The 14,161-nt window shown below is 49.4% G+C and overlaps 1 pseudogene; it reads left to right on the top strand.

Annotated features, from left to right (window-relative positions):
- Positions 1-14,161, top strand: part of LOC124019913 — a 174,347-nt pseudogene that overhangs the window by 120,931 nt on the left and 39,255 nt on the right.

Here is a 14,161-nt window from a genome sequence, read left to right on the forward strand (position 1 = left end):
CCCTTAGCCAGGCCTAATCGCCCTTAGCCAGGCCTAATCGCCCTTAGCCAGGCCTAATCGCCCTTAGCCAGACCTAATCGCCCTTAGCCAGGCCTAATCGCCCCTTAGCCAGGCCTAATCGCCCTTAGCCAGACCTAATCACCCTTAGCCAGGCCTAATCACCCTTAGCCAGGCCTAATCGCCCTTAGCCAGGCCTAATCGCCCTTAGCCAGGCCTAATCGCCCTTAGCCAGGCCTAATCGCCCTTAGCCAGGCCTAATCGCCCTTAGCCAGGCCTAATCGCCCTTAGCCAGGCCTAATCACCCTTAGCCAGGCCTAATCACCCTTAGCCAGGCCTAATCGCCCTTAGCCAGGCCTAATCACCCTTAGCCAGGCCTAATCGCCCTTAGCCAGGCCTAATCACCCTTAGCCAGGCCTAATCACCCTTAGCCAGGCCTAATCGCCCTTAGCCAGGCCTAATCGCCCTTAGCCAGGCCTAATCGCCCTTAGCCAGGCCTAATCACCCTTAGCCAGGCCTAATCACCCTTAGCCAGGCCTAATCACCCTTAGCCAGGCCTAATCGCCCTTAGCCAGGCCTAATCACCCTTAGCCAGGCCTAATCACCCTTAGCCAGGCCTAATCGCCCTTAGCCAGGCCTAATCGCCCTTAGCCAGGCCTAATCGCCCTTAGCCAGACCTAATCACCCTTAGCCAGGCCTAATCGCCCTTAGCCAGGCCTAATCGCCCTTAGCCAGACCTAATCACCCTTAGCCAGGCCTAATCACCCTTAGCCAGGCCTAATCACCCTTAGCCAGGCCTAATCACCCTTAGCCAGGCCTAATCGCCCTTAGCCAGGCCTAATCGCCCTTAGCCAGGCCTAATCACCCTTAGCCAGGCCTAATCACCCTTAGCCAGGCCTAATCGCCCTTAGCCAGGCCTAATCGCCCTTAGCCAGGCCTAATCGCCCTTAGCCAGGCCTAATCGCCCTTAGCCAGGCCTAATCGCCCTTAGCCAGGCCTAATCGCCCTTAGCCAGGCCTAATCTCCCTTAGCCAGGCCTAATCTCCCTTAGCCAGGCCTAATCGCCCTTAGCCAGGCCTAATCGCCCTTAGCCAGGCCTAATCGCCCTTAGCCAGGCCTAATCGCCCTTAGCCAGGCCTAATCACCCTTAGCCAGGCCTAATCGCCCTTAGCCAGGCCTAATCGCCCTTAGCCAGGCCTAATCGCCCTTAGCCAGGCCTAATCGCCCTTAGCCAGGCCTAATCGCCCTTAGCCAGGCCTAATCGCCCTTAGCCAGGCCTAATCGCCCTTAGCCAGGCCTAATCGCCCTTAGCCAGGCCTAATCGCCCTTAGCCAGACCTAATCGCCCTTAGCCAGGCCTAATCGCCCTTAGCCAGGCCTAATCGCCCTTAGCCAGGCCTAATCGCCCTTAGCCAGGCCTAATCGCCCTTAGCCAGGCCTAATCGCCCTTAGCCAGGCCTAATCGCCCTTAGCCAGGCCTAATCGCCCTTAGCCAGGCCTAATCGCCCTTAGCCAGGCCTAATCGCCCTTAGCCAGGCCTAATCCCCCTTAGCCAGGCCTAATCACCCTTAGCCAGGCCTAATCGCCCTTAGCCAGGCCTAATCCCCCTTAGCCAGGCCTAATCGCCCTTAGCCAGGCCTAATCCCCCTTAGCCAGGCCTAATCACCCTTAGCCAGGCCTAATCCCCCTTAGCCAGGCCTAATCGCCCACGTAGCCAGGCCTAATCACCCTTAGCCAGGCCTAATAGCCCTTAGCCAGGCCTAATCACCCTTAGCCAGGCCTAATCGCCCTTAGCCAGGCCTAATCGCCCTTAGCCAGGCCTAATAGCCCTTAGCCAGGCCTAATCGCCCTTAGCCAGGCCTAATCGCCCTTAGCCAGGCCTAATCACCCTTAGCCAGGCCTAATCACCCTTAGCCAGGCCTAATCCCCCTTAGCCAGGCCTAATCACCCTTAGCCAGGCCTAATCGCCCTTAGCCAGGCCTAATCACCCTTAGCCAGGCCTAATCCCCCTTAGCCAGGCCTAATCGCCCTTAGCCAGGCCTAATCACCCTTAGCCAGGCCTAATCACCCTTAGCCAGGCCTAATCCCCCTTAGCCAGGCCTAATCCCCCTTAGCCAGGCCTAATCGCCCTTAGCCAGGCCTAATCGCCCTTAGCCAGGCCTAATCGCCCTTAGCCAGGCCTAATCCCCTTAGCCAGGCCTAATCCCCTTAGCCAGGCCTAATCGCCCTTAGCCAGGCCTAATCACCCTTAGCCAGGCCTAATCCCCCTTAGCCAGGCCTAATCGCCCACGTAGCCAGGCCTAATCACCCTTAGCCAGGCCTAATAGCCCTTAGCCAGGCCTAATCACCCTTAGCCAGGCCTAATCGCCCTTAGCCAGGCCTAATCGCCCTTAGCCAGGCCTAATAGCCCTTAGCCAGGCCTAATCGCCCTTAGCCAGGCCTAATCGCCCTTAGCCAGGCCTAATCACCCTTAGCCAGGCCTAATCACCCTTAGCCAGGCCTAATCACCCTTAGCCAGGCCTAATCCCCCTTAGCCAGGCCTAATCACCCTTAGCCAGGCCTAATCGCCCTTAGCCAGGCCTAATCACCCTTAGCCAGGCCTAATCGCCCTTAGCCAGGCCTAATCACCCTTAGCCAGGCCTAATCACCCTTAGCCAGGCCTAATCCCCCTTAGCCAGGCCTAATCCCCTTAGCCAGGCCTAATCGCCCTTAGCCAGGCCTAATCGCCCTTAGCCAGGCCTAATCGCCCTTAGCCAGGCCTAATCGCCCTTAGCCAGGCCTAATCACCCTTAGCCAGGCCTAATCCCCTTAGCCAGGCCTAATCGCCCTTAGCCAGGCCTAATCGCCCTTAGCCAGGCCTAATCGCCCTTAGCCAGGCCTAATCGCCCTTAGCCAGGCCTAATCGCCCTTAGCCAGGCCTAATCGCCCTTAGCCAGGCCTAATCGCCCTTAGCCAGGCCTAATCACCCTTAGCCAGGCCTAATCCCCTTAGCCAGGCCTAATCGCCCTTAGCCAGGCCTAATCGCCCTTAGCCAGGCCTAATCCCCCTTAGCCAGGCCTAATCGCCCTTAGCCAGGCCTAATCGCCCTTAGCCAGGCCTAATCCCCCTTAGCCAGGCCTAATCGCCCTTAGCCAGGCCTAATCGCCCTTAGCCAGGCCTAATCGCCCTTAGCCAGGCCTAATCGCCCTTAGCCAGGCCTAATCACCCTTAGCCAGGCCTAATCACCCTTAGCCAGGCCTAATCCCCCTTAGCCAGGCCTAATCGCCCTTAGCCAGGCCTAATCGCCCTTAGCCAGGCCTAATCCCCCTTAGCCAGGCCTAATCGCCCGCCAGGCCTAATCGCCCTTAGCCAGGCCTAATCGCCCTTAGCCAGGCCTAATCGCCCTTAGCCAGGCCTAATCGCCCTTAGCCAGGCCTAATCGCCCTTAGCCAGGCCTAATCGCCCTTAGCCAGGCCTAATCACCCTTAGCCAGGCCTAATCACCCTTAGCCAGGCCTAATCCCCCTTAGCCAGGCCTAATCGCCCTTAGCCAGGCCTAATCGCCCTTAGCCAGGCCTAATCGCCCTTAGCCAGGCCTAATCGCCCTTAGCCAGGCCTAATCGCCCTTAGCCAGGCCTAATCACCCTTAGCCAGGCCTAATCACCCTTAGCCAGGCCTAATCGCCCTTAGCCAGGCCTAATCGCCCTTAGCCAGGCCTAATCGCCCTTAGCCAGGCCTAATCACCCTTAGCCAGGCCTAATCACCCTTAGCCAGGCCTAATCGCCCTTAGCCAGGCCTAATCACCCTTAGCCAGGCCTAATCGCCCTTAGCCAGGCCTTATCGTAGCCAGGCCTAATCACCCTTAGCCAGGCCTAATCACCCTTAGCCAGGCCTAATCACCCTTAGCCAGGCCTAATCCCCCTTAGCCAGGCCTAATCCCCCTTAGCCAGGCCTAATCGCCCTTAGCCAGGCCTTATCGTAGCCAGGCCTAATCGCCCTTAGCCAGGCCTAATCGCCCTTAGCCAGGCCTAATCGCCCTTAGCCAGGCCTAATCGCCCTTAGCCAGGCCTAATCGTAGCCAGGCCTAATCGCCCTTAGCCAGGCCTAATCGCCCACGTAGCCAGGCCTAATCGCCCTTAGCCAGGCCTAATCGCCCTTAGCCAGGCCTAATCACCCTTAGCCAGGCCTAATCGCCCTTAGCCAGGCCTAATCGCCCTTAGCCAGAGGCCTAATCGTAGCCAGGCGTTGTTGGTTAAGAGCCTGTAAGTTTCATGGTCAAGTCTACATACCTGTTGTATTCGACATGTGACAAATAACATTTGATTTGAGAATAAGATCATTGGGAAGATCACTGTTCTAATGCCCTTCTCTTTCCCCTCCTCCTCCCCCTCCTCCCTCTCTTTCCCCTCCCCCTCTCCTTCCCCTCCTCCCCTCTTCCCCCTCTACCCTCTCCTCCCCCTCCTCCCTCTCGCCCCCTCTCCTCCCCCTCCTCCCTCTCGTCCCTCTCCTCCCCCTCCTCCCCCTCTTCCCTCTCCTCCCCCTCTTCCCTCTCCTCCCCTCCTCCTCCTCTTCCCTCTCGTCCCTCTCCTCCCCCTCTTCCCTCTCCTCCCCCTCCTCCCTCTCGTCCCTCTCCTCCCCCTCTTCCCTCTCCTCCCCCTCCTCCCCCTCCTCCCTCTCCTCCCTCTCCTCCCCCTCTTCCCTCTCCTCCCTCTCCTCCCTCTCCTCCCCCTCCTCCCCCTCCTCCCTCTCCTCCTCCTCCTCCCCCCTCCTCCCTCTCCTCCCTCTCCTCCCCCTCTTCCCTCTCCTCCTCCTCTTCCCTCTCCTCCTCCTCCTCTTCCCTCTCCCCCCCTCCTCCCCCTCCTCCCTCTCCTCCCTCTCCTCCCCCTCTTCCCTCTCCTCCCTCTCCTCCCTCTCCTCCCCCTCCTCCCCCTCCTCCCTCTCCTCCTCCTCTTCCCTCTCCTCCCTCTCCTCCCCCCTCCTCCCTCTCCTCCCTCTCCTCCCCCTCTTCCCTCTCCTCCCCCTCTTCCCTCTCCTCCCCCTCCTCCCCCTCCTCCCTCCCTCTCCTCCCCCTCCTCCCCTTGTCCCTCTCCTCTCCCTCCTCCCTCTCCTCCTCCTCCCTCTCCTCCCCCTCCTCCCTTCTCCTCCTCCTCCCCTCCTCTATCAGATGATAAACAGCCTCAGTATTCTGACCAGAATGAACCTTCAGAGATGATGGCTACCAGAGTGGATCGAGACGTGGTGAGTGTTTCCCACTGTCCGTCCAAATACCACATACTGATACCGTCTGTCTGTCAGTCCGTCTACCTCGCTCTCTGTGAGTCCAGATACCACATACTGATACCGTCTGTCTGTCAGTCCATCTACCTCGCTCTTCAGTCGTTTGTTTGTTTCTTCAATACTGCAGACTGATGAGTAGTTTCACCTACAGGCTGATCTGGAGTCAGGTCTTCAGTCGTTTGCTTGGTTCTTCAATACTGCAGACTGATGAGTAGTTTCACCTACAGGCTGATCTGGAGTCAGGTCTTCAGTCGTTTGCTTGGTTCTTCAATACTGCAGACTGGTGGTTAGTTTCACCTACAGGCTGATCTGGAGTCAGGTCTTCAGGTGAAGATGAGATGCCATGTTCAGATGAGTGGAAACTAGCGTGAATGACAGTTTCAGACATATATAGGTGCTTCTAATACTAACCAATGGAACACGGCTGTAGTAACAACACGGATACACCACTATTAGGAGCTGTAGATCAGTAGTCTGTTCTGTAGTAACAACAAGGATATACCACTATTAGGAGCTGTAGATCAGTAGTCTGTTCTGTAGTAACAACAAGGATACACCACTATTAGGAGCTGTAGATCAGTAGTCTGTTCTGTAGTAACAACAAGGACACACCACTATTAGGAGCTGTAGATCAGTAGTCTGTTCTGTAGTAACAACACGGCTACACCACTATTAGGAGTCTTGGATCAGTAGTCTGTTCTGTAGTAACAACAAGGATACACCACTATTAGGAGCTGTAGATCAGTAGTCTGTTCTGTAGTAACAACAAGGATATAACACTATTAGGAGCTGTAGATCAGTAGTCTGTTCTGTAGTAACAACAAGGATATAACACTATTAGGAGCTGTAGATCAGTAGTCTGTTCTGTAGTAACAACAACGATACACCACTATTAGGAGTCTTGGATCAGTAGTCTGTTCTGTAGTAACAACACGGATATACCACTATTAGGAGCTGTAGATCAGTAGTCTGTTCTGTAGTAACAACACGGATACACCACTATTAGGAGCTGTAGATCAGTAGTCTGTTCTGTAGTAACAACAAGGATACACCCCTATTAGGAGGTGTAGATCAGTAGTCTGTTCTGTAGTAACAACAACGATACACCACTATTAGAGTCTTGGATCAGTAGTCTGTTCTGTAGTAACAACACGGATATACCACTATTAGGAGCTGTAGATCAGTAGTCTGTTCTGTAGTAACAACACGGATACACCACTATTAGGAGCTGTAGATCAGTAGTCTGTTCTGTAGTAACAACAAGGATACACCCCTATTAGGAGGTGTAGATCAGTAGTCTGTTCTGTAGTAACAACAACGATACACCACTATTAGGAGTCTTGGATCAGTAGTCTGTTCTGTAGTAACAACACGGATATACCACTATTAGGAGCTGTAGATCAGTAGTCTGTTCTGTAGTAACAACACGGATACACCACTATTAGGAGCTGTAGATCAGTAGTCTGTTCTGTAGTAACAACACGGATACACCACTATTAGGAGCTGTAGATCAGTAGTCTGTTCTGTAGTAACAACAAGGATACACCCCTATTAGGAGCTGTAGATCAGTAGTCTGTTCTGTAGTTAATCATTACAGATTTAAAGTAAATGCAACATGTGATACAGTATGAGGTACTACACCTCCTCTTCCACGCTATTCTTTTTCGCCAAGCTTGGAAAATACACAGAGAAGAGATAAACAGGGACTGCTGTTGTAAAGGAAAGTCCTAGTGTTTTACACTGATTGACTATAGCAGCATCTCCAGCAACAACAACACAGCTCATGTTGAGCCTGGCAGCGACTGTCAATCTACACCTACATTACATGACTTCATTTAGTGATTAACAAAGGAAGTCTGTCTGTGGTTGTGTGCCTTTTAAACACTACTGTCTTCTCTTGCAGCAAATCCTGAACCACATTCTGGACCACATCGAGTTCTTCGTGACCAAACTGCAGAAAGCGGCTGAGGCCTTCAACGAGCTCTCTAAGAGGAAGAAATCTAAAAAGAACAAGAAGAAGGGACCCGGAGGTGGGTGTTGTAGTTCTTTAGATCTAGTTTGTAGTCCTCCTGGCCTGGTCCTGATCTTCATTCTACTCTCCATGACCTCGTTACTGTTGGGTGTTGTAGTTCTTTAGATCTAGTTTGTAGTCCTCTGGCCTGGTCCTGATCTTCATTCTACTCTCCGTGACCTCGTTACTGTTGGGTGGTGTAGTTCTTTAGATCTAGTTTGTAGTCTTTCTGGCCTGGTCCTGATCTTCATTCTACTCTCCGTGACCTCGTTACTGTTTCCCATTTACATCAAAACAGGAAACAATTAGGAAAACAATTGATGTTGCTTGACTAGTGACTAGTGACTGTCCTACTGTAATACTGTATGTACTAGACTAGGGACTAGTGACTGTCCTACTGTAATACTGTATGTACTAGACTAGTGACTAGTGACTGTCCTACTGTAATACTGTATGTACTAGACTAGTGACTAGTGACTGTCCTACTGTAATACTGTGTGTACTAGACTAGGGACTAGTGACTGTCCTACTGTAATACTGTATGTACTAGACTAGGGACTAGTGACTGTCCTACTGTAATACTGTATGTACTAGACTAGTGACGAGTGCCTATCCTACTGTAATACTGTATGTACTAGACTAGGGACTATCCTACTGTAATACTGAGTGTTACCTGTCATGTCTCTCTCCCTCCTACTGTAATACTGTATGTACTAGACTAGGGACTATCCTACTGTAATACTGTGTTACCTGTCATGTCTCTCTCTGTCCACCAGAGGGAGTGCTAACACTGCGAGCCAAGCCTCCCACTCAGGAGGAGTTTGTTGACTGTTTCCAGAAGTTCAAACATGCCTTCAACCTGCTGGTAAGACACCAAAGATGAATGATGTTATTTAATATATACTTTAACTGTAAAAATAACACACAAAAAACATCTAACATTATTTACAAAAAATGTGACTTTCCATGTCTCTCTCCTCCAGGGGAAGTTGAAGTCCCACATCCAGAACCCCAGCGCTGATGATCTGGTCCACTTCCTGTTTACACCACTCAGGATGGTGAGAGACAGACTGCTCTACTCTGTTATTCCATGTTATATTCCTGTTCACACCAGTCAGGATGGTGAGAGACAGACTGCTGTACTCTGTTATTCCATGTTATATTCCTGTTCCTGTTCACACCAGTCAGGGTGGTGAGAGACAGACTGCTCTACTCTGTTATTCCATGTTATATTCCTGTTCACACCAGTCAGGATGGTGAGAGACAGACTGCTCTACTCTGTTATTCCATGTTATATTCCTGTTCCTGTTTACACCAGTCAGGATGGTGAGAGACAGACTGCTCTACTCTGTTATTCCATGTTATATTCCTGTTCCTGTTTACACCAGTCAGGATGGTGAGAGACAGACTGCTCTACTCTGTTATTCCCTGTTATATTCCTGTTCACACCAGTCAGGATGGTGAGAGACAGACTACTCTACTCTGTTATTCCATGTTATATTCCTGTTCCTGTTCACACCAGTCAGGATGGTGAGAGACAGACTGCTCTACTCTGTTATTCCATGTTATATTCCTGTTCCTGTTCACACCAGTCAGGATGGTGAGAGACAGACTGCTCTACTCTGTTATTCCATGTTATATTCCTGTTCCTGTTCACACCAGTCAGGATGGTGAGAGACAGACTGCTCTGCTCTGTTATTCCATGTTATATTCCTGTTCCTGTTCACACCAGTCAGGATGGTGAGAGACAGACTGCTCTACTCTGTTATTCCATGTTATATTCCTGTTCCTGTTCACACCAGTCAGGATGGTGAGAGACAGACTGCTCTACTCTGTTATTCCATGTTATATTCCAGTTCACACCAGTCAGGATGGTGAGAGACAGACTGCTCTACTCTGTTATTCCATGTTATATTCCTGTTCACACCAGTCAGGATGGTGAGAGACAGACTGCTCTGCTCTGTTATTCCATGTTATATTCCTGTTCCTGTTCACACCAGTCAGGATGGTGAGAGACAGACTGCTCTACTCTGTTATTCCATGTTATGTTCCTGTTCCTGTTCACACCAGTCAGGATGGTGAGAGACAGACTGCTCTACTCTGTTATTCCATGTTATGTTCCTGTTCCTGTTCACACCAGTCAGGATGGTGAGAGACAGACTGCTCTGCTCTGTTATTCCATGTTATGTTCCTGTTCCTGTTCACACCAGTCAGGATGGTGAGAGACAGACTGCTCTACTCTGTTATTCCATGTTATGTTCCTGTTCCTGTTCACACCAGTCAGGATGGTGAGAGACAGACTGCTCTACTCTGTTATTCCATGTTATATTCCTGTTCACACCAGTCAGGATGGTGAGAGACAGACTGCTCTACTCTGTTATTCCATGTTATATTCCTGTTCCTGTTCACACCAGTCAGGATGGTGAGAGACAGACTGCTCTACTCTGTTATTCCATGTTATATTCCTGTTTACACCAGTCAGGATGGTGAGAGACAGACTGCTCTACTCTGTTATTCCATGTTATATTCCTGTTTACACCAGTCAGGATGGTGAGAGACAGACTGCTCTACTCTGTTATTCCATGTTATATTCCTGTTCCTGTTCACACCAGTCAGGATGGTGAGAGACAGACTGCTCTACTCTGTTATTCCATGTTATGTTCCTGTTCCTGTTTACACCAGTCAGGATGGTGAGAGACAGACTGCTCTACTCTGTTATTCCATGTTATATTCCTGTTCCTGTTCACACCAGTCAGGATGGTGAGAGACAGACTGCTCTACTCTGTTATTCCATGTTATATTCCTGTTCACACCAGTCAGGATGGTGAGAGACAGACTGCTCTACTCTGTTATTCCATGTTATATTCCTGTTCACACCAGTCAGGATGGTGAGAGACAGACTGCTCTACTCTGTTATTCCATGTTATATTCCTGTTCCTGTTTACACCAGTCAGGATGGTGAGAGACAGACTGCTCTACTCTGTTATTCCATGTTATGTTCCTGTTTACACCAGTCAGGATGGTGAGAGACAGACTGCTCTACTCTGTTATTCCATGTTATATTCCTGTTCCTGTTCACACCAGTCAGGATGGTGAGAGACAGACTGCTCTACTCTGTTATTCCATGTTATATTCCTGTTCACACCAGTCAGGATGGTGAGAGACAGACTGCTCTACTCTGTTATTCCATGTTATGTTCCTGTTCCTGTTCACACCAGTCAGGATGGTGAGAGACAGACTGCTCTACTCTGTTATTCCATGTTATATTCCTGTTCACACCAGTCAGGATGGTGAGAGACAGACTGCTCTACTCTGTTATTCCATGTTATATTCCTGTTCACACCAGTCAGGATGGTGAGAGACAGACTGCTCTACTCTGTTATTCCATGTTATATTCCTGTTCCTGTTTACACCAGTCAGGATGGTGAGAGACAGACTGCTCTACTCTGTTATTCCATGTTATATTCCTGTTCCTGTTCACACCAGTCAGGATGGTGAGAGACAGACTGCTCTACTCTGTTATTCCATGTTATATTCCTGTTCCTGTTCACACCAGTCAGGATGGTCACACCAGTCAGGATGGTGAGACAGACTGCTCTGCTCTGTTATTCCATGTTATATTCCTGTTCCTGTTCACACCAGTCAGGATGGTGAGAGACAGACTGCTCTACTCTGTTATTCCATGTTATATTCCTGTTCCTGTTCACACCAGTCAGGATGGTGAGAGACAGACTGCTCTACTCTGTTATTCCATGTTATATTCCAGTTCACACCAGTCAGGATGGTGAGAGACAGACGGCTCTACTCTGTTATTCCATGTTATATTCCTGTTCACACCAGTCAGGATGGTGAGAGACAGACTGCTCTGCTCTGTTATTCCATGTTATATTCCTGTTCCTGTTCACACCAGTCAGGATGGTGAGAGACAGACTGCTCTACTCTGTTATTCCATGTTATGTTCCTGTTCCTGTTCACACCAGTCAGGATGGTGAGAGACAGACTGCTCTGCTCTGTTATTCCATGTTATGTTCCTGTTCCTGTTCACACCAGTCAGGATGGTGAGAGACAGACTGCTCTACTCTGTTATTCCATGTTATGTTCCTGTTCCTGTTCACACCAGTCAGGATGGTGAGAGACAGACTGCTCTACTCTGTTATTCCATGTTATATTCCTGTTCACACCAGTCAGGATGGTGAGAGACAGACTGCTCTACTCTGTTATTCCATGTTATATTCCTGTTCCTGTTCACACCAGTCAGGATGGTGAGAGACAGACTGCTCTACTCTGTTATTCCATGTTATATTCCTGTTTACACCAGTCAGGATGGTGAGAGACAGACTGCTCTACTCTGTTATTCCATGTTATATTCCTGTTTACACCAGTCAGGATGGTGAGAGACAGACTGCTCTACTCTGTTATTCCATGTTATATTCCTGTTCCTGTTCACACCAGTCAGGATGGTGAGAGACAGACTGCTCTACTCTGTTATTCCATGTTATGTTCCTGTTCCTGTTTACACCAGTCAGGATGGTGAGAGACAGACTGCTCTACTCTGTTATTCCATGTTATATTCCTGTTCCTGTTCACACCAGTCAGGATGGTGAGAGACAGACTGCTCTACTCTGTTATTCCATGTTATATTCCTGTTCACACCAGTCAGGATGGTGAGAGACAGACTGCTCTACTCTGTTATTCCATGTTATATTCCTGTTCACACCAGTCAGGATGGTGAGAGACAGACTGCTCTACTCTGTTATTCCATGTTATATTCCTGTTCCTGTTTACACCAGTCAGGATGGTGAGAGACAGACTGCTCTACTCTGTTATTCCATGTTATGTTCCTGTTTACACCAGTCAGGATGGTGAGAGACAGACTGCTCTACTCTGTTATTCCATGTTATATTCCTGTTCCTGTTCACACCAGTCAGGATGGTGAGAGACAGACTGCTCTACTCTGTTATTCCATGTTATATTCCTGTTCACACCAGTCAGGATGGTGAGAGACAGACTGCTCTACTCTGTTATTCCATGTTATGTTCCTGTTCCTGTTCACACCAGTCAGGATGGTGAGAGACAGACTGCTCTACTCTGTTATTCCATGTTATATTCCTGTTCACACCAGTCAGGATGGTGAGAGACAGACTGCTCTACTCTGTTATTCCATGTTATATTCCTGTTCACACCAGTCAGGATGGTGAGAGACAGACTGCTCTACTCTGTTATTCCATGTTATATTCCTGTTCCTGTTTACACCAGTCAGGATGGTGAGAGACAGACTGCTCTACTCTGTTATTCCATGTTATATTCCTGTTCCTGTTCACACCAGTCAGGATGGTGAGAGACAGACTGCTCTACTCTGTTATTCCATGTTATATTCCTGTTCCTGTTCACACCAGTCAGGATGGTGAGAGACAGACTGCTCTGCTCTGTTATTCCATGTTATATTCCTGTTCCTGTTCACACCAGTCAGGATGGTGAGAGACAGACTGCTCTACTCTGTTATTCCATGTTATATTCCTGTTCCTGTTCACACCAGTCAGGATGGTGAGAGACAGACTGCTCTACTCTGTTATTCCATGTTATATTCCAGTTCACACCAGTCAGGATGGTGAGAGACAGACGGCTCTACTCTGTTATTCCATGTTATATTCCTGTTCACACCAGTCAGGATGGTGAGAGACAGACTGCTCTGCTCTGTTATTCCATGTTATATTCCTGTTCCTGTTCACACCAGTCAGGATGGTGAGAGACAGACTGCTCTACTCTGTTATTCCATGTTATGTTCCTGTTCCTGTTCACACCAGTCAGGATGGTGAGAGACAGACTGCTCTACTCTGTTATTCCATGTTATGTTCCTGTTCCTGTTCACACCAGTCAGGATGGTGAGAGACAGACTGCTCTGCTCTGTTATTCCATGTTATGTTCCTGTTCCTGTTCACACCAGTCAGGATGGTGAGAGACAGACTGCTCTACTCTGTTATTCCATGTTATGTTCCTGTTCCTGTTCACACCAGTCAGGATGGTGAGAGACAGACTGCTCTACTCTGTTATTCCATGTTATATTCCTGTTCACACCAGTCAGGATGGTGAGAGACAGACTGCTCTACTCTGTTATTCCATGTTATATTCCTGTTCCTGTTCACACCAGTCAGGATGGTGAGAGACAGACTGCTCTACTCTGTTATTCCATGTTATATTCCTGTTCACACCAGTCAGGATGGTGAGAGACAGACTGCTCTACTCTGTTATTCCATGTTATATTCCTGTTCACACCAGTCAGGATGGTGAGAGACAGACTGCTCTACTCTGTTATTCCATGTTATATTCCTGTTCCTGTTTACACCAGTCAGGATGGTGAGAGACAGACTGCTCTACTCTGTTATTCCATGTTATGTTCCTGTTTACACCAGTCAGGATGGTGAGAGACAGACTGCTCTACTCTGTTATTCCATGTTATATTCCTGTTCCTGTTCACACCAGTCAGGATGGTGAGAGACAGACTGCTCTACTCTGTTATTCCATGTTATATTCCTGTTCACACCAGTCAGGATGGTGAGAGACAGACTGCTCTACTCTGTTATTCCATGTTATGTTCCTGTTCCTGTTCACACCAGTCAGGATGGTGAGAGACAGACTGCTCTACTCTGTTATTCCATGTTATATTCCTGTTCACACCAGTCAGGATGGTGAGAGACAGACTGCTCTACTCTGTTATTCCATGTTATATTCCTGTTCACACCAGTCAGGATGGTGAGAGACAGACTGCTCTACTCTGTTATTCCATGTTATATTCCTGTTCCTGTTTACACCAGTCAGGATGGTGAGAGACAGACTGCTCTACTCTGTTATTCCATGTTATATTCCTGTTCCTGTTCACACCAGTCAGGATGGTGAGAGAC

Source organism: Oncorhynchus gorbuscha, unplaced genomic scaffold (assembly GCF_021184085.1).
Source record: "Oncorhynchus gorbuscha isolate QuinsamMale2020 ecotype Even-year unplaced genomic scaffold, OgorEven_v1.0 Un_scaffold_722, whole genome shotgun sequence".
Lineage (NCBI taxonomy): Eukaryota > Metazoa > Chordata > Actinopteri > Salmoniformes > Salmonidae > Oncorhynchus > Oncorhynchus gorbuscha.